Here is a 19,946-nt window from a genome sequence, read left to right on the forward strand (position 1 = left end):
AACTGATTTTAAATAACTAAATATGAAAGGCACTTATTACATAAAAAATATATCTGTACAGTATGTCTAATCACAGCGGTAACTTCAAAATAGAATTAAGTCAGACAGGAGAAGCATTATGATAGGTAGCTTCGGAGATTCCTAATATAATCTAGAGGGTTGCTAATATTTTCATGATACTAGAATCTCTGTTCAAACGCATTTCTTCTATTGAATCTGGAGCCCCATGACTGAGCTATGACTATGCTACATTGGTTAGACTCTGGTTCGAGCCTTGCGGCATGCACTAAAGGGGTCTCTAAGTGTGAGTCTGTCTCTTCTTTTCTGTTTCCTTTGTCGATGCAAGAATTCGTTTGTCAAAGATTCCAACGCTCTAACTGTCAATGGTCTGTTTCTTGTGCTCTGCCTCCTGGGAATTATATCATTTGGCTTTAGGTCCTGCCCATCGTCCTCCACCATTGCCATCATTTCACCATCTTCAGAGTTGAGTAGAAGCTGATTTGCATTGAAGTTGATGGATGGTTGAGATTCACATTTCTCAAATTTATCAGAAGAAACACCCTTATCATGACAAACTCTATTGAGAATGCTTTCTTCATCATTCAATTCCGCACTTCCTTCAGCTGAAGAAGAAACTATAGTCACATCCTGTTGATGACTGACTATATCTGAAGCTTTCTTGTTTGCATCTTGAAAGCAAGAAGACTGAGAGAGTCCCAGTTTTTCTGATCCTAAGCCTCCTGAGGAGTTCTCAAGGATGCGGTTTGTCTCAACCTTAGCACAAGCAGTGAGTCTCCGCCGTTTGATGGGAGGAACTGCAAGATTTGAAGGACCTGATCTTGCTCTTCGATTGAATTGTTGCTTTATGGCTCTCTTTAGTTTATTACCATCAGGCACACAGGTCTTCTGATTTCCACTGTTTTCTTCCATCTTGTTTGCACAATTGGCTGGGTTAACATTCACTTCTTTTTCACGGGTAGAATCTCCATGGTGCTTACCTTTCTGACAATCAGCATTACTACTATTCCTTTTGCTGTATATTATAGTAGCTTCTGTCTCCCTTGATGAAATGTCATCAGAAGAGTTCCTGTCACTTTTTCCTGCAATTTCAATCATCTTAGACGTATCTGCCAATTCAGCAGGCGGATATCTCACTTCCCTAGCCTTGGATAATTTTCCTACATAAAGCAAACTAGTATCTACAACCGTGAACTTTTTCAACTTGAGGTTGATCCTATCAAGCTTACCTTTGCTGAGGTATTTTGTGCTGATATGTTTGTTTCCTTTATTATTTGTTATATCAGCAGCATCTACCTCAATTTTACCTGCTGAATTACCAGGTGAAGATTTCAGTTCCCTTAAATCTGATGACTTCCTCCTGTGCACCAAATTAGTATCAAGAGCTGTAGACTTCATATGGTCTGCATTGTTAGTGGAAGCTTGGGGTTTGAGGTAACAATGCCGATCGTAATCAGCTTGACCATCCTCATTGGATCCCTTTTCTGCCTCTTCAACTCTAGCTTTTACAACTTCAAGCTCAAGAAGAGTTGGTTCATCTATCACTTTGCTTAAGACATCAGTAACAGAATCAAAGTAATGATTACCTTTCACAAGTTGTCTCCTTGAAAACTTCTTAACACCAGGGATAAGAAAAACCAAAAAGTTTTTGGAGCTAGTATACCCTTGATTCTTTAGTTTCTCCGAGTGCCAACCTCTTGCCAGTAAGCGTGGCCAAACAGCTTCCCAGAAGATATCATTACTTTTGGCTTTGCTCAGTCGATATCCTCCAGTCAAAAATTTGATTATATCATTGGGTCCAAGAGAAGACCAATCTTTTCTAGTTGGTAATGAAAACACCCGGTTTTTCTTCCCAGATTCCATGGCAAGGCTAGTTAGGTCTTCATTCCCCTTACCAATACCTACAGCTTCCACAAGAGCACCACGTCCAACAATAGATTTCAAAGAAGAGATATATTCTTCTAGAGAAGTTCTCCCCTCCACGAATGACTTGGAAACCTAATTATAGACATAAGCTAAGTGAGTAACAAAGGAAATAGAAGTCTACTGGCAATAAAGGTTCAAATCATATATCGGTCTATCATTAGAAGAAAAATAACTGCTACATCAGATATTTTGGCTTAATGACCACTGTATCTAAATGTACAAAGCATAAAATAATAAGGAAATAACATACTTGGTAATTTAGTGAAGTTTTTAAGTTTTAATGATTAATCTGATTAGGAAAATGCATGCTGGAATAACCCATATCAAATGGATCATTTTGATGCCTAATGCATATAATGTGGTTAAAAACTGAAGTTCTTCCGGATCAAGCTATGGAATTGTGCCAAAATATCGCTTTCGAGTTTTTTAGTAAAGCCTGTTAATGGACAAGTATAGCAGCCACCAATTGAGGTCCATGTTGCTGATGGCTTCCATTCTACACACAGTCAATACACATTCAAATACACACACACACACACCTACCCACACACCCAATGCACCATATAAACCTGATTATCTTTAACAAAATTATTATTCAGTCATAAAACATATAAGATAACACCAAGAAGGGAATTAAAAGAACGCTATCTTAATTTCAAGGGAAGTAATCCGCCTTGCAACTTACAAAGGACTAAATTAGAAAAGTAATACAGGAGAACGAAAGAATATTGACACCATAAAGATCTGAGCTATGCTAAAAATCAGGCAGCTTAAACATACATATTGTAGTTCATGAGACAAGAGTCTCTCTGAGATAGCATGGTTGGATACCTGTAGCAGAGTATCTTGAAACTCTTTAGAGACATGGGGAATCAAGCGAGACAACAGTTCATTTTGCCTCCTTCCAGAAAAATTTTTATGTCCAGTTACACCTTTTCTCCCTTTTATTTTCTTGCACTCTGACCATCTACGATATTCAGCAGACTTATAAAACCTCCCATAGTAAAATGACAGTATTTCTCCCATCCCTTTGTTCTCTAAAATTTTTTTATCTGAACAAAATTTTTCCCGAAGATAAACAAACCAAGGAGAAAACTTTTCACATCAGCATCACTCCATGAGTTACTCAAAGTGCCAGGGACCATTCGATAATTTTTGCCTTTACTGAGTTGATCTATTGTCATCACAGATTGAAAAGTGGTTGGTATCAATTCTTTTCCATTATCTGATATACAATTCTTTTTCACATTAGCTGCTGCTGCAGGTATAGTTACATTGACTGTATCATCATTGTCACCAAACCACTCTTGGTGTCCATTATCCTCCACTTCATTTTGTACCCATATGAGTGGGATGGGCAAGCCCAATGCGAAGGAATGTGTGTTATCAATTACAAGTTCTGAATCAGCAGGATTCCTTAGAAGTTGAAGCCGATCTGATTCTTTTATCATGGAAGGAACTTCCACCTGGTATTCATGACCAAGTTCAGGACTTATCTGTGGGGCTCCAACTATTTCGTTTATATCAGGAGAACTTGGAAGAATTAACTGCTCATTAGATGCATGCTCCATGAAATTATCATAATCCTGATCAATTGATTCCATCTGTCAAGCAGCATAGGCTGGTTAACTCATAACTATAATTCAATCAAGAAAATGCTTCAAACATGAGTGTCAACTAGGTATACATGTACAGAGATTCAGGGAGTTTCATTAGTCATACATCAGCTATTTCATATTTTCCTTGCCAGCACTTATGCAAAGCATCATACTTATTTATTTGATAAACATTAGTACTCAAGTATAGAAGCTATTTTGCTATTCTTTTCCTTTGCCTTTTAATTTAGTCACTACTATCAAATTCTCTAAAAATCAGATTATTCATTAACTGTATGGACTGCCTGTTTGAGTATTAAGAAAATCATCAGCACAAAAGATCAGGTTGTTAGCACTTTGCTGAATTAGTTCAAACTAATCAAGGGGAAATTATATATATATATATATATTCTTTTTAAATAGCAAGAGTTTCTACTTTTACTGGGTATGAAGTTGTATTCTATACAAATATCAAATTATTGCCTAATAATGAATTTTCAACCTTCACAAAAACTGTGGCTGCCCGCCCACTGATGCTTTGGTAAACGTTCAGGATTAAAATACAAGTAATAGAGGAGCAATTTTGGGGAAGAAATTCTTCATTGACCAGTAATTCCAAAACTTGATTTTTCTGCGCCAAAGTAATTAGAACCTAGCTCAAATCAAAATCATTAATTGCTACTATGACAAAGCAACAGAATCCTGAACAATGGCTACCTAAAGCATTCACATAAAACCCTTTCGATTCTCTTTGCCAAAAAAGAAAAGCCAATTTTCCTACCCTACTAATTCTCGAATACAGCATTCTTCACAGGTTGACACAGTTTCTGAATATGATTATACCATATAACAACCACTACATATATGTGTGTGATCTTAGCAGGGACAAAAATACCCTTTCTGGCAAAATGATGTCAACGCGAATAATTTTGATTATCAACCAACTGCAAGAAAACAAAACCCCAGATCCTCTTATATATAAGTTCATAATCAAAGTTAACTCGTATGCTTGCAGATAAATAATTAAATATACACCAAACAGACTCAGACGTATATAACACAGAAAAAGCATATGAAATCAAGGAAACCAGAAAATAACAAGTACATTGACACAAAGATTGAGCACACCCCATATGATAACAATCGTATATAAAGTGCTAAGAGTGAATGGAAACATTTAGCATCCAAAAATATTTAAAAGGGTCATTCTTGGTATCCTATGATCAGTTATAATATTATTAATTATACAAAAAAAAAAAAAACGTATACATATGTATATATATAATCCACAACAGCAGCACATATACATAGATACGCATTGGACAAGATGACGATCAATGAGATAGATGAATGAACATTTATATAACCTCGTCAAAGTGTTGGAAACGTCAAAAGCATACATACATATGTATGTATATACAAGAAAATAAGTGATGATATTTTGAGTTTGATGTGTAACATAATAGAAAACACATTGAAGGAAGCACTAAACAAAAGCACAAGGTAAAGGAAGAAGAGATAAACAGAGAACCTGGTGGTGAAAACGAGCTTCAAAGGGTGAATTCGCGGGCCATGAGGGAAACGAAGGAGAAAGAGATAGAGGAGAAGGAACGAAAAAAATAATGAAGTGTATAGCGATATATACACCAAAGTTTTTAAACACGCCGAGTTACGTTAAACGAGTCACTCGTCCGAGTTCATGAACCTGAAGCTGAGTTGGCGATATTAGAATAGAAAGTCGTCCGAGTAAGGGCATGTTGCCTTGATGGACCAAGAATCAAATACGCACGCAAGGTAAAATTTATGACTTTAATTCATTTAAAAATCAGGAAAAAAATCATTTCAAAATGCATCTTAATTATGTTAAATCATTTTAAAATAATTTTATTTACATTTTTGTATTGTATGTATAAAAATGTAATATATAATAAAAAATTATATATAACAGATTTGTTTAAAATTATAAAATTTAATATTATATTATGTTAAATAATTTATTTTTTAATAAAATATTATTTTATTTTTTATCATGTAAATTGAAACGCACATTCTAAATTAAACACGCTAAATATTATACACAAATGTACATTTATACAATTGCATGCAAAATATATATATATATATATATATATATATATATATATATATTTGAGAATTTATCTCTTATTTAAAACTTTAAATATTGTAGTTAAAATTAAAAAATAATTACATATTATCTAATTACTTTAAAAGTTATATTTCTTATATTTTAATTTTAACAATTTAAATGAGAACTAACAATTTATATTTACTGTTATCATTTTCACAATAACTATTAGTATTTATTGTAGTAATTTTATATAAATATATTTAGTGAAAATAATTTTAAATGTTTTTATTTAATTATAAGTATTTTTTGTGTGAAGTCAAAATTAAAATTATATGTTAAGTCAAAACAGTAACTATTTTCATTTTTATTATTATTATTGCAATTTTTTTTTTGTTTTGTTTGTTTTTAATTAGAAGAATTTAAATTTTGGTAAATGCAAGATATCTTGCTCAAGTGAGATTAAGTCTTTGAGATTAGGTGTTTGAGAGCATTCTCACTCAAGAAAGAAGGGATAATGTTGCCTCAATTGTCCTCTCATTTAAGTGAGAAGGCACAACGGAAGATGAGAGCTCTTTGGACTGATTCTCGCTTAGGTAAGAAGACATCTTGTTTAGGCGAGAAGGCATTTCGCTAAGGCAAGATTATCAGAAAACATGTATAATTCTTCTGTTTGGTGTTCTCGTCTAAGCGAGAATGGATCTCGCTCAGAGAGTCTGCTCGCTTAAGTGAGAAGTTGCGAGTTGAAAAGAGTATTTAAGAAATTTTCTGTTTTAAAACTTGTATTACAATTCAAGGAACTTTTTCTCACTTTTCTCTTTGAACTCCATCTTCCCCTTCTTAGAGAAAACTTCTTCAAACACTGAACTTCTCTCAAGTTTGAGCTTGGACATTTGTTTCGATCGACTCCAAATAAGTTTCTCAGAGCTTAGTTCTTCAGTTTTCTTACTTTCTCTGTTTTCTCCTTTCTCAAAGAAGTGCTCTATTCAGTAATATTTAGGAGGAGTTCAATCCTTTGAACAATATCTTCAACAATTCTCTTTACAAATCTTCTCATCGAGGTAAGAAAAGCTTTATCCCATCATTAGAACATAATATACATTTGGTGCTTATGAAAGTATGATGGTATATTTCTTTGTCTTATGAATATACGCTTAAATGAGATTTTAATTGTTTGTGTAAGATTGATGAAGAGTGTTTGACTGCTCTTGAATGATAAAATGTATTTTTATGTATATTTGACTTGAACTAAGTTTGAATTTTTGTGATCTTAAGCACGATTTATTGAACTGAATGATAAGAAATAGATGGAAGAAGTATATTACCAGTAAATATGAAGAAAGTTATTAGTGTGAATAGTTACATAGATACATTAGGGAATACGAGATAGAACTGATTTTGGAAGTCTGGAAGAAATGTAAGATGATGAATGACATTCGCATGTGTGTACACAATCTATTGAGAGTGAATGTGTCACATGACCTCATACTCATTTCTTAACTAACACTCATGACTATACTTTGCTAAAGGACCCATTATTGTGTATGTTGTATTCGTGTACATGGGTTAACTGATGACTATTCATCTACATATATGTAAGATCTCATGAAATGCTGGAGACATCGAGTAACTATGATCACAGTGCTCAAAGAAATGCATATTCGAGAGAGAGAGAAATTTGTTGATTATGTGACTGAATATGTATATATTTATGGTAATTGCTAACATCTTTGTTATTGTGTTTGATGTTGTGATATTTTAATTGACTATGTTTTTTAGTGATGAGAAGAGAACTCATCCTAACTTATGTTTTTAGAAAACAAGAATGACCAACTCTCAAAGACCTATTAGATTATCCTAATGGCTTGTAAGTAGTAAATTGAACTATGTATTTAGAGAACGACAACAAATCTGCTATTGTAAATTTGTAATAGATAGTAAGGATGAGTCCAAAATTTGTGTTACCTTAGAGATGATAATGGGTATAATGTTCCTTTTGATTACCTTGTTCATAATAGAATCCATCATACCTTCAACTTGTATATATATGAGAGACGGTTTGAACACCTGATGTTATGAGCTATGACTTTCTATGATCACGATAAGATGGGGAGGCCAATTATATTCACCTGAGAGTAGGTAACCGGCATAGAGGTCATCGCTGATGCCAGAGATCATTACAGCAAGGACATGACACCGGAGACAGAGATAGAAGACTGATTTGAGGATAATAACTAGGATCGTATCCTTAGTATTTTGGTGTGGATATAGATTGTTCACTAAAACTTAGATTGTTTTTGATAATGTAATTATATAAATCAAGTCCTAATGTATTTTTGGTAGTGATATATAAATATTAAACCTTTGTATATGAATGAAATCCAATATATGCATATTTCCTACAATTGAAGTGTAATCTTATTTAGCAAATCATAATGTAGTGTAGTTAATTACCTTCTACTGTCTTGAATGCCTTTGCACATTCTTAAATTAAATAATAGAATGAAAGTTTTAAATATGTAATTTTTTTTCACTATAATTATAAAAAATTCGCTCTATTTCTTTTTACTTCGTTATAAATTATTATATTTATAGAAAGAGAAATTAAAAATGTCACAAAAACAATCTTATGACAATAAAATAATTTTTAATTTAAGATGATAAAATTATAAATTTAAGATATATTACATGTGAAAAATGAAAATGATTAAGATTAAAAATGTATTAATAAAAAAGGTATTGTAAATTTATTTTTTAATACTATTTAAATAAAATTTATTAATCTTTTATTTTTTTAACTCATAATAATTAAATATTTTCTATGAATATTCTCTTCCTTCCCACTCTCTTTTTATATATATATATATATATATATATATATATATTTGTTAACACTAAACATTAAAATTATATTAAAATTAAACATACACTAGTTAAATTATTTTTATGTGAGATTGGTCAATCTATTCATTTAATTTTCTTATAATATTTTTGTAATCATGCATTATTAGAAATTTGTAAATAACGAATGAGTATTATTAATAAAGCAGCACAACCATGGTAGTATAATTACTTTTCAGCACAGTCGTGCATGGTTGATCAATTACTTTTTAATCAATCGTTGTAAGTCTATAATAGGTCTTATTAGATGTCAATTGAGCCTAATTTTTATGATTTTGATAATATTTTTTGTGATGTTAGGCTTTAATGGATTTATTTGAATTCCTTGCTCAATTTTCAAATTTTACTACATCTTGAAATATCTGGAGATCTAGATTTCATATTTGGATGATCTTGGTGACTCTCGAAAGCTAAGATAGAGACCTACAGTTCCTTCTAAAATAAACTTTGGTTGATTTGATCAAATTAAAGGACAAATTTAGGCTTAAAATCAGACATGAGTGACTGCTAGGCAATATGATCTTTTCTCACTTAATTAGGCATATCTCTTTCAATTTAGGCCCAAATTAAGAAAATAATATCTCATTGGAAAGTTGATTCAATGTAGTTTCATTTGGGCTAGAGGTAGCTTAGAAATTATATTGTATCAAATAGTTTTATTATTTTGGCAGAAGAACTCATGGAGCTCTTAGTTTTTAGTGGTGAAAAACTCTCTTTTTCTCTAAACATTGTTTTATATCTTTGTCTAGTTGTTCATTCATAGAGATATCCATTGAATGCTAATTTTTGAAGTCAACCTAAGAGATTTTCAATGCAATAGTTTTAATTATGAAATTTGTGTTTAATTTGAATTCATATTCTAATTCTCCTCTATTTTGATTCAATTTCGAATTAAATTTAATTGTGTTTAATTAATCTATTTTGATTATAATAGAATCTTGTAAAATTATAATACACTAATTTTTGAATTGATAAATTTGGATTTAGTTAGGTTTAATTGGAGGCTTGATTACAGGTTTGTGATCTAGGTTAATGGGATTGGGATTTAAATCGAGTTACCTAACATTAATTATGCAATTGCTAATTGGTTTATGTTACATTGATTGCTTGCTTGAATATCTTCATGTAATTAATCTAAAATTAACAGAATTAGATTGGAATTGCATTGCCTTTAGTAATGAAATTAAACTGTTGCATTCAAATTTCTTAGGTTGATCTTTGTGAATTGATTTTTCCTAAACAAATTTGTTTCTAATTCGTAGTTCAATTCATAGTTTGATTCAACTTGCATGATAGATTCTCCCAACTTTATTCCTCATAATTTGTATTCGAAAGTGAAAGTGTTTCTATGATTTTAACTTAGGTTGCATCATATATTACATTTGTTTAAAACCTAGATTATTTGATTGTGATTATAACATCGCAAATCAATGGTCACAAAGCACTTCTAGTCAGATTGTTAAGTAAGGTTGTGCTTTGTGAGCATGTGAAAATAAGCCTAAGAAGGAAGCAATTTGTGTTGAAATTTGTAAGGATCAATCTTGGCTTATCCATATGGTTAACTTAAGAGATAAGACAACTTTAAGTATATTTAATTATGGTAGAAGCCAACTGAACAAATAATCCAATGAAAGGAGGAAGAGTAGTCAAATAAAAATCAAAGACAATGATGAGGAATCTTTGTTAAAGTTAGGATTTGGTTTCCATCTTATAAAAAAGTGTAACTATGGCTTATGCTCTTAAAATTGGACCAAACATTTCAATAAGATAAGTGAAATGAAATTAGACATTAGGATAAAAAGGTATGGAATCAAAAGTACCATGGACATTAACCAAGGTAATTAAAACCTTAGAATTTGGTGGTCAAAATAGCCATATAAGACAAGCTTAGAGTGAACCACTAGTTAAAGCAAAAACACTTAGCATACATAAGGGTACATGGTCGTGAGGCAATTAAATGAATGAAATATATTTACAAGTTTAAAAGTAGATTATTTAAATAAATAAGAAAAATGAAACAATCATTAACCATGAATAAGTGTGTTGGTTCACGAACAATGCCGTACGATATCTCTTATTTTTAAAAGACATGACTTTCAAGTGAAAGGATATGACTTCCCAATTCTGTTCGGTATCTCTTGGTTTTAAAGACATGACTTTCAAGTGAAAAGATGTAATTATTCACTTGCGTCTAAATCATCAACTATAAATAATTCTCATTATAGAACACGTTACGAACTTTTTTACTGTGTATAACATATGAGTTTGGGTGTTCTTAAATTCCAAGTTCAAGAGAAAATTTTTCTTGTTATTGCTAGACAAGAAATTTAAAAGGTTTCATTGTATCTTGGGAAAGTATCGTCATTAACCCATAACAACCTCGTGTGGGAGCAAATATCTCCCTAAAGATAGCGATTATTACGTGCCTTGAAACTAGTATTTCAAATTCTTGTTCACCATCTTCTACACCAAATTTTATTAAAAATTTTAAAGAGATATTATATTGAAGAAGACTCAAGACCAGAATACTACTTTCAAGGTAATGAATCAAGAGTTTGTCCAACTAGATCGATTCGATGGGACAAACTTCAACTGATGGAAGGACAAAATGATGTTTCTTCTTTTAGTACTAAATCTTGCTTATGTGCTTGATCCAAATACAACACAAATTCCTAATTCTGCTGAAGATGCAACTGATAAAGAAAAGGAAAGGATTGTCCAATTAAAGAAAAAACGTGATTAAGACACTTTTACATGTCAAGAACACATTTTCAAACGTTGTCAGATAGACTTTATGATCTCTACATGTCAATTCTATCCCCATTAGAGATTTGGAAGTCTTTAGAAGAGAAATACAATAATGAATGAAAAGGTATGGATAAATTTATCATGTTGAAGTATTTTGAATTTAGTATGGTTGATAATGTGCCTATCATGGATCAAGTTCATAAGTTACAAATTCTTGTAAGTAGACTTCGTGATCTACAAGTAACAGTTCCTGAATCATTACAACTTAGAGTAATTATTTTAAATTTGCCTTTATCTTGGAATGATTATAGGAAGAAACGCCTACATCTTGGAGAAGACTTCTCTGTTGAAAGATTACTAAAGCATTTACAGATATAAGAGGAAACTCAAAAACGTGATGTTGTGTATCTTTCTCAAAATTCTAAAGTTAACCATGTTGGAGAAGTAAATGCCAATAAAGGCAAAAGAAAGAAATCCTTTGTGGATACCAAGCAAGATAAAAGAGACGAAGAGAATGCTACCATTGCCATAAGAAAAGGCATTATATTAAGGATTGCTGACTTCTAAAAAGGGCTAATAACTCAAAAGAAGAATTGTTCTAAGGCCAATCTTGTGGAAGAAAGAGACTTGGTTGTTCTGATTACCGACGGAATTCAATGCATGCACATTGGTATGATTACATAACTAAACATGGCAACAGATGAAAGAGCTCATGAGTGGTGGTTAGATTTTGGTGCTATTGTTCATGTTTGCAATTATCGCAATCAATTCAAGACATATGAAGAAGTGAACAACCGATAAGTGTTAATGAGAAATGACAATTCAGCCAAAGTGTGTGGTCAAGGAACAATAGAGTTGAACTTTACATTGGGAAAGAAGTTAAACTTGGTGAATTTACTTCATGTTCCAGATATGAGGAAGAACTTAGTCTCTGCTAGTCTCTTATGTAAGAGAGGATTCAAAATTATAATGGAATCCGATAAGATTATCTTGCTTAAGAATGATATGTATGTAGGAAAAGGATATTGTACTCAAGACAAGTTCAAATTTAGTATTAATGATAAAATGAATGATTCTCTGTGTGTTATTGATTCTTGTGATTTAAGGCATAATAGATTAGCAAAGTTAAATTATAAATAAATTGAATATATGCAAAAACATAATTATATTGATCTTAGTAATAAGGATTTTAATAAGAAATATGAAATTTGTATACAGTTCAAAATTACTAAGAAACCATTTCCTGAAGTTGAAAGGAATATACATTTACTAGAACTAATACATAGTGATATTTGTGAATTAAATGGAAATATTACTAGAGGAGGAAAAATGTATTTTATAACCTTTATTGATGATTGTTCTAGATTTACTTATGTGTATTTTATAAGAAATAAAGATGAAGCATTTGAAATATTTAAGAAATATAAAATGGAAGTAGAAAATATGCATGATAAGAAAATAAAGGCTCTTCCGGTTAGCGTGAAGCTTTATCGAAGCTCCTAAGCAAGCAAAATGCAAATTGGCAGGGAAAGACCCTTTTTCTTCTTGAAGTCAGATGCCTCTTCTTTCTTTATTTTATATAGTTATCAGAAGGCTTGGGATTCAATTCATTAGATGGATTTCGTGAATTACATAGAATTGTGTATGAATGTTCTGCTCCATATACTGCACAACAAAATGGTTTAGCAGAGAGGAAGAACTGTACCTTAGTGGATATGGTTAATTCAATGCTGTTAAATGCTAAGGTATCTCATAATCTTTGGGGTGAGGCAGTATTGACGACATGCCATATTCATAATAGAATACTGTCAATAAATAGAAAGGTTTCTCCATATGAATTATGGAAAGAAAGAAAACCAAACTTAAATTATTTAAAAGTGTGAGGGTGTTTAGCCTTTTATCATGTTCTTGATAAAAAGAGAATTGAATTGAGGTTAAGAGCCATAAAAGGCATTTTCATAGGATATGCTCAAAACTATAAGGCATATAGAATTTTGGACGCAGTTTCCAATATAGTCATTGAATCAAAGGAGGTGGAATTTATTGAAAATAAAATCATTGGTGATTGAAACCCTAATTTGGAATATCTTCAAAAGAATACAAAAGATTTTCAAGAAGCAGTCAGAAATGTGAGCAATTAAAGACTAAGTAGCAATGAATTCTTTGAACTAAGAAGGACCCAAAGAGTGAGAATAGAGAAAGACTTAGGTCCAGACTTTATTTCTTCTCAAGCTATAACTTTTTTGGTTGAAGGAACTAGGGATTCTGTGATAAACAAAATCCCTATTGTTCTAAGTGTAGAAGGTGATTCTCAAACATTTAAAGAGGCAATGACCTCTAGAGATTCTTTCTTTTGGAAAGAAGTAGCAGATGATGAAATGAACTTAATATTATCTAATAATACTTGGATCTTAGTTGATTTGCCTCAAGGATCAAAGCCTATAGGGTGTGAGTAGGTATTTAGAAGAAAGTATGATACAAATGGTTCACTACAAACCTTCAAAGGAAGGTTAGTAGCAAAAGGGTTTACACAAAAAGAAGGTCTAGACTATTTTGATACATATGCATCTATGGCAAGAATTACTTCTATTAGGACTCTTATTGTGTTAGCATCTATTTATAAGCTTCATGTTCATGAAAAGGATGTTAAAACTACTTTTTTTAATGGAGATCTTAATGAAGAAATTTATATGGAATAGCCAGAAGGCTATGTGCTACCCAGAAATGAAAAGAAAGTTTGTAAACTTGTTAAGTTTTTATATGAGTTAAAACAGACGCCTAAACAATGACATGAGAAGTTTGATTCTATAATATTATCAAATGGCTTCCACATAATAGTGCAGATAAATGTATATACTCCAAATTTACTAAGGACTATGGAGAAATAATCTGTCTGTATGTGGATGATATGCTAATTTTTGGGACAAATTTAGAAGGGATTTGTCAAACAAAGTAGTATCTAACTTCTAGATTGAAGATGAATGATTTGAATGAAGTAGATACAATACTAGGCATAAAGGTGCTTAAACATAACATCAACTTTGTTTTAACTCAATCTCATTACATCACAAAAATGTTAGAAAAGTTTGAGCATCTTAAAATTAAGGAATCCAATACACCCTATAATCCTAATTTTAAATTAGAAGAAAATATAGGGATACTTGTAGCACAATTAGAATATGCAAGTGCTATCAGAAGTTTAATGTTTGCAATGCATTGCACTAGACCAGATATAGCTTTTTGCTATATGCAAACCATCAAGGTTTACAAGAAAACCAAGTATTCAACATTGGAAAGCTATAACAAGAATTCTTGGTTATCTCAAGAAAACTATAAACTTGGGATTACATTACAGTAATTATCCTGCTATATTAGAAAGTTATTCCGATGCTAGTTGGATTACAAATCTAAGTGATAAAAAGTCCACTTCAGGATGGATTTTCACCATAAGTGGTGGACCAATAAGTTGGGTCTCAAAGAAACAAATATGTATTTCACTTTCTATTATAGAGGCCGAGTTTATAGCTTTGTTAGCTACTGGTAAAGAAGCAGAATGACTTATAAATTTTTTATATGATATAGAGTTGTGGCCACAACCAATGAATGCCATTTCAATCTTCTGTGATAGTGAATCAACCATGTCTTAAGCACAAAACAATGTTTATAATGGAAAGTCTAGACATATAAGCTTGAGACATGAGTATGTGAGGCACTTAATAGGAGATGGTATAATTACCGTCATACGTGTAAAATCTCAAGTTAATTTAGCAGACTGATGAATCCACATTTTGTTAATATTTTAGTTGTCTTTTCAATAGATTTTTAATATATATATATAAATTTAGAAAATGTAAATAACATAAAAATGTCATTTCTGTTAATTAATTTCAATTTTCTTAATTGAGTTCAATTTATATTAATTTTTTACAATTATCTTGTGTAATTTTGCTAATTAGAATAATTGTGCAGAAATTTTTGGACAATTAATACATGGGATTTGAGCTTTTAAGAGAAAATTGGGTGGAAGTAATCACTTTCACCATTGATAGTAATCACTACAGAGCCATTTCTAAGAGGCGAAGCTGCGCGTGTTTACATCATTGATAGTAAACACGCGTAAGCATAAATTTTCTGATAAGCTGCACGTGTTTACTTTCACTATTGATAGTAAACACGCGCAAGCATAATTTTTTTGATGAAGCTAGGCTTGTTTACTCTCAGCACCGATAGTAATTACTTCAGTGAGGATAGAATTGCAAGAGGTTTTTTTTGTGTAATTACTTTCTCTATTTCCAGAAGGGCATTAAATTTACTATAAATAGACCTCCAATTAGAAGAAAGGGACCAAACTTTTTTTACCATTTTCTTGTAAATTTTCATTTCCCCAATTTCATAGGATTAGGTGATGATGCAATAAAGTTTGCCGCTATCCCTCATCAAAATATGCAGAAAATTAATGTAGTCGAGGATGCAAGCCTAAGTTTTCTCCAGTGCCATTGGATAAGAAACATACATCAAACATGTTGTAAACATTAACTCAGAAAGCAAGTAAAAAAAATGGGGGATTTTTGTGGTTCCGAGTGCAACTTATTCAATTAGAAAATTAAATTGTAAAGTTCAATCAATAAAATATAGTAACCCCTAGTTTGTCCATCTAGATTCTATCCCGATTCCTCTTAATGTAACACCTTAAATTTAATTTCAATTAAATAATAATTTCACAAATCGGATTACCAAATTTTCATAAAAGATTTTGAAATAAGTGAAGGGTTACAAAGTAATATCAAATAACTGCTACAGGACTAGTTCAATTACAACAATTTCAAAATAAAATCTAAGTCCTATAGCAGTCCATCTGTCCCTTCACTGAGTCCGGTGGTGATCGTCTTGATTACCTGAAAAATGAATGTAAGGGTGAGTACTCTACACTACCCAAAAACACACAATCAACGTAGAGTCTCACCTCTAAAACATTTCCAACGCATTAAACAAACACAATCACAAGCAGCATTTCACATCCATAAATACAATTCATAAACCCATGTATATGCGTGCCAGCCACACTCACTATGGCACTGTGATCATAGATTTACACCATGAATGGTCGCCGGTTACCCCCGCCTCACGGATACCACATGGGCAGTCACGGGTCGCTCAATAAAGGTAATGATCAGAGGTTTAGTCAGGAAGAGAGTGTGTGGCCCGTGGTGCACCTGTTCCACAGTCGGTGTCACCACCACTCTCTCCTCCCCAAGGTATTTCTATTGTCCTCATCTTCCACACCCCAATGTATCGCTGAACCATCCACAACGCATTACAATGGCACTACATGCCCCATTCACATGCATTTCATTCACGCACGCAATATTCATGCTTGCACACGGCACACAACCTATATTCAATTTACAGCACACGACACACAGCCTACAATTATCGTTCCTATTACATGGCCCTTGGCCCACATTTTCACAATATTCATTCAAATATACGACACAAGTGCCCATACTCATTCTATCACACAACATTTACATTTCTCAGCAATTTCCTACCCACTAACTCAGCCACAACACAATATTCAACAAAATAACAACAATTCATGCACAAAAGAGTAGGATAAAGTCCCCCCTTAACTTAGATTGAAGACCCACACTCAGATTCGACCACGGACGTGCTCCCTACATAGATTGCAGCCTAAAACACATGGAAGAACTCCATGAAACTGAGAAACAGAGAATTAGGGATGAGAAATAGAACCCTAACCATTAAAACTCACCTCCAAGCGTTCCTCACACGGATTTAACCTTCAATCAAGCTCCCGAATAGCTTTGGAGGCAATTAATCAGTGGAATAGGGCTTTGGGGAATGAGAGGATCAAAGGGAGAGGGAGAAATAACTCTCCCCGAACCCTAACCCCCTTTAAATTCTTTTCTGGTCGCGACACACCCTCTTGCTACAGCAAAAAAACCAAAGAAAACTGCACTCTGGTTTCTGCAGACTCTCGCTATAGCGAGGTCCTCTTGTTATAGCGAAACTGCACCCAGAAATGCACCCCAAACTGTCGCTCTTTCGCTATAGCGAGACGTCTCTCACTACAGCGAGAAGGCAACAGTTCTGGTCCTTCCTCCCAGGGCCCTCTCACTGCAGTGAGAACAGCCTAGTATCATGCCCTACACTTAGGCACTTAGCCCATTTTCAGCCTATCCAGTCATACATACACATATATACACACATCCATGTACTTAATACACATAAAACATCATTTTCAAATAAATCAACACACATAGGAATATATATATATATATATATATATATATATATAAGAATAATAATAATTAATATTACTAAAATTCAGGGCGTTACACTTAAGATTTAATACTCTACCCTTTTCCCTAAATTAGGTCAATTTAACAAGCGAAAATTAACTGTAAATTTCCATACGGAATTAAGAAAATCAATGGGCTCCAATATCTAATCCTTAAGATTAAGCAAACTTAGGATTAAACCCAGAATTAGGCAAACTAAGTTCAGAACCTCCATTAAAAATGAATTAGAAGTTGATTAAGCAACACCCTCCCATTCAATTCTTAACTTAGTTCAAAAGATTGGGGAAAGAAGAAATTCATGAAGAAGTAAAAACTCAGGAATTCAAGAATCCATATGAACTCACTAAGGATTACAAGATAATTAGCCCTCCATAAGGATGGGTCTCACGATTACAAGATGAAAATCAAGAAAAGTTAATGACATCAAGACAAAAATCAAAGAAAAGTAAGAAGAAATGGAAATCAAAGCCTAAATGTAGCCTTGGATGTCACCCAAGGCTAACCTAAGCTCTGCAAAATTCTCCTAAAATGGAAAAGAATTTAAAGTGGTTAGAAAAAAAATCCTAACCCTAAATGGTAAAAATCTATTTATAGTGAATTTGACACCCTCCATAGTAGTTACTATCGTTCATGATAGTAAACATGCACAACGTCCATGAAGTCCTCCCTTTCTGTAGTGATTACTATTGTAAATGAAAGTAAATACGCGTAGTGCGTGTAATCACTATAGTTTTTTAGCTTTGCACCATTTTTGTAATTAATTTTGTAAGGTATTCAAATAAAGTCCAAAGTTAACATAAAAATATGCATTAGAAAGCTGTTTTCATGTAGTTTACGAAAATAAAATTTTTAGGTAGAAACAACTCAGTACAAAGGGCGTAAAAATTATTTCTTTATGTTGTTTCTGTAGGTACTCATGTATTCTAGGCGATTGAGGGGACAAACAGCTCAGTACAAGGGTGAAAATGATTTCTCTTGGTACAACAAGGTCACAGATGGGGTTTCCAAGAGGAGAGAAAGTGAATGTTTGGTTCTTCCTTGTGTGGAGGGGGAAGGGGTGGTTCATTTTTTGGTGATGAGGAGTAGCAATTTTGGGCCAGAACTTGTTGGAAAAGTGAAGAAAATGCTAGGGAGAAGAGAGAAACTAAGAGAGAGAGAGAGAGCTTTTCACAATGAGGGAGAAGAGTGTTTCACTAAATGCCACATTTTTTCCCACTTCAACACATGGCATTCTTTCCTTCTTAAATACATGCAAGGGCACATATGACACTCTTTCCTTCTTCAACAGTTTAAGTGGCTTTACAAATGCATGCCACATTTTTCCTTCCTTGCTACCTTTCAACACGTGGCAATGCATGTAAGGGCTTGCCACCTTTCAACACATGGCTGCATATGTGTCATGCTTGCAAGGGATGATCTTGCCACCTTTCGCCACCTATTACCTGGTTTCGTTACCTATCTTATGCATGTATGACATTTTAAGGGCAGTCAGGTCAAATTTACAATTCATTCTATGAATTAAAATTCTGAAAAACCTTGTTGAAGTAAAATCTACCTTGCGGAGGTTTGAACTTAGAGACTTCTAACTCCAGACTAAGGACCAACCTTACTACTACTACACCATCTTTGCTAGTTCTTATAGCATTTGTAACTCAAATATAATTATGGGATATCTAAATAATCTAAAGCATTGAGATCCATCTGATAAAAATTCAAACATATATCGATGAATTATTTGAATGAAATAAAATAAATATTTTCATCTCAAAACTTCTTTAACCAAAATTATAAAATTTTGTAAAATACATTGAATTACTTTTGTAAGATATAAAATCATGCTAACATACATTAACCTGGAGGGAGCAAAAACTAGGATGTTATAGGCCTCAACTCTAGGCATAGTCATGTGTAGGGCCCTAACTGCTCTGGGTCCCACGACATGTAATGCACTAGCTATGGATGACACTGCTCCACTCCGGGAAGCAGTGCAATCCTTGGCAAGATGCCTTGACTATTGGCATGAAAAATAGATCTTAGTATCAGCCTGCTGGCACTGGTTCAGATGTGGAGCCTTCCATACTTGAAGCATCTAACTGTCGTAGGGGCTGCGACTTTGAAAGGTGCTACAGTTGTTGCCCTAGTCTAGAGAGCAGAGGTGGCAGTCCCCAGTGGTCTAGGAGCTAATGATGTCGCTCCCCTAGATTGGGAAGGTCGAGACTGCTACTGGTGATACGGTCTACTATAAGGGCCCTTCCTAGCGCCTTTATTACCTCCATAAGTACTTGCTTGTCTGCTAGATTGGGCTTTCCCTACCCTTCTAGCATCCTCTAAATTGATACTCTCTATAAT

The 19,946-nt window shown here is 33.0% G+C and overlaps 1 pseudogene; it reads right to left on the reverse strand.

Moving 5' to 3' along the window:
• Nucleotides 1-255: 255 nt before the first annotated feature.
• LOC113871610 lies at nt 256-3,548 on the reverse strand (annotated as a pseudogene).
• Nucleotides 3,549-19,946: the final 16,398 nt, after the last annotated feature.

This window comes from Abrus precatorius, unplaced genomic scaffold, assembly GCF_003935025.1.
Source record: "Abrus precatorius isolate BTA unplaced genomic scaffold, Abrus_2018 Scaffold7, whole genome shotgun sequence".
NCBI classification, from domain to species: Eukaryota; Viridiplantae; Streptophyta; class Magnoliopsida; order Fabales; family Fabaceae; genus Abrus; species Abrus precatorius.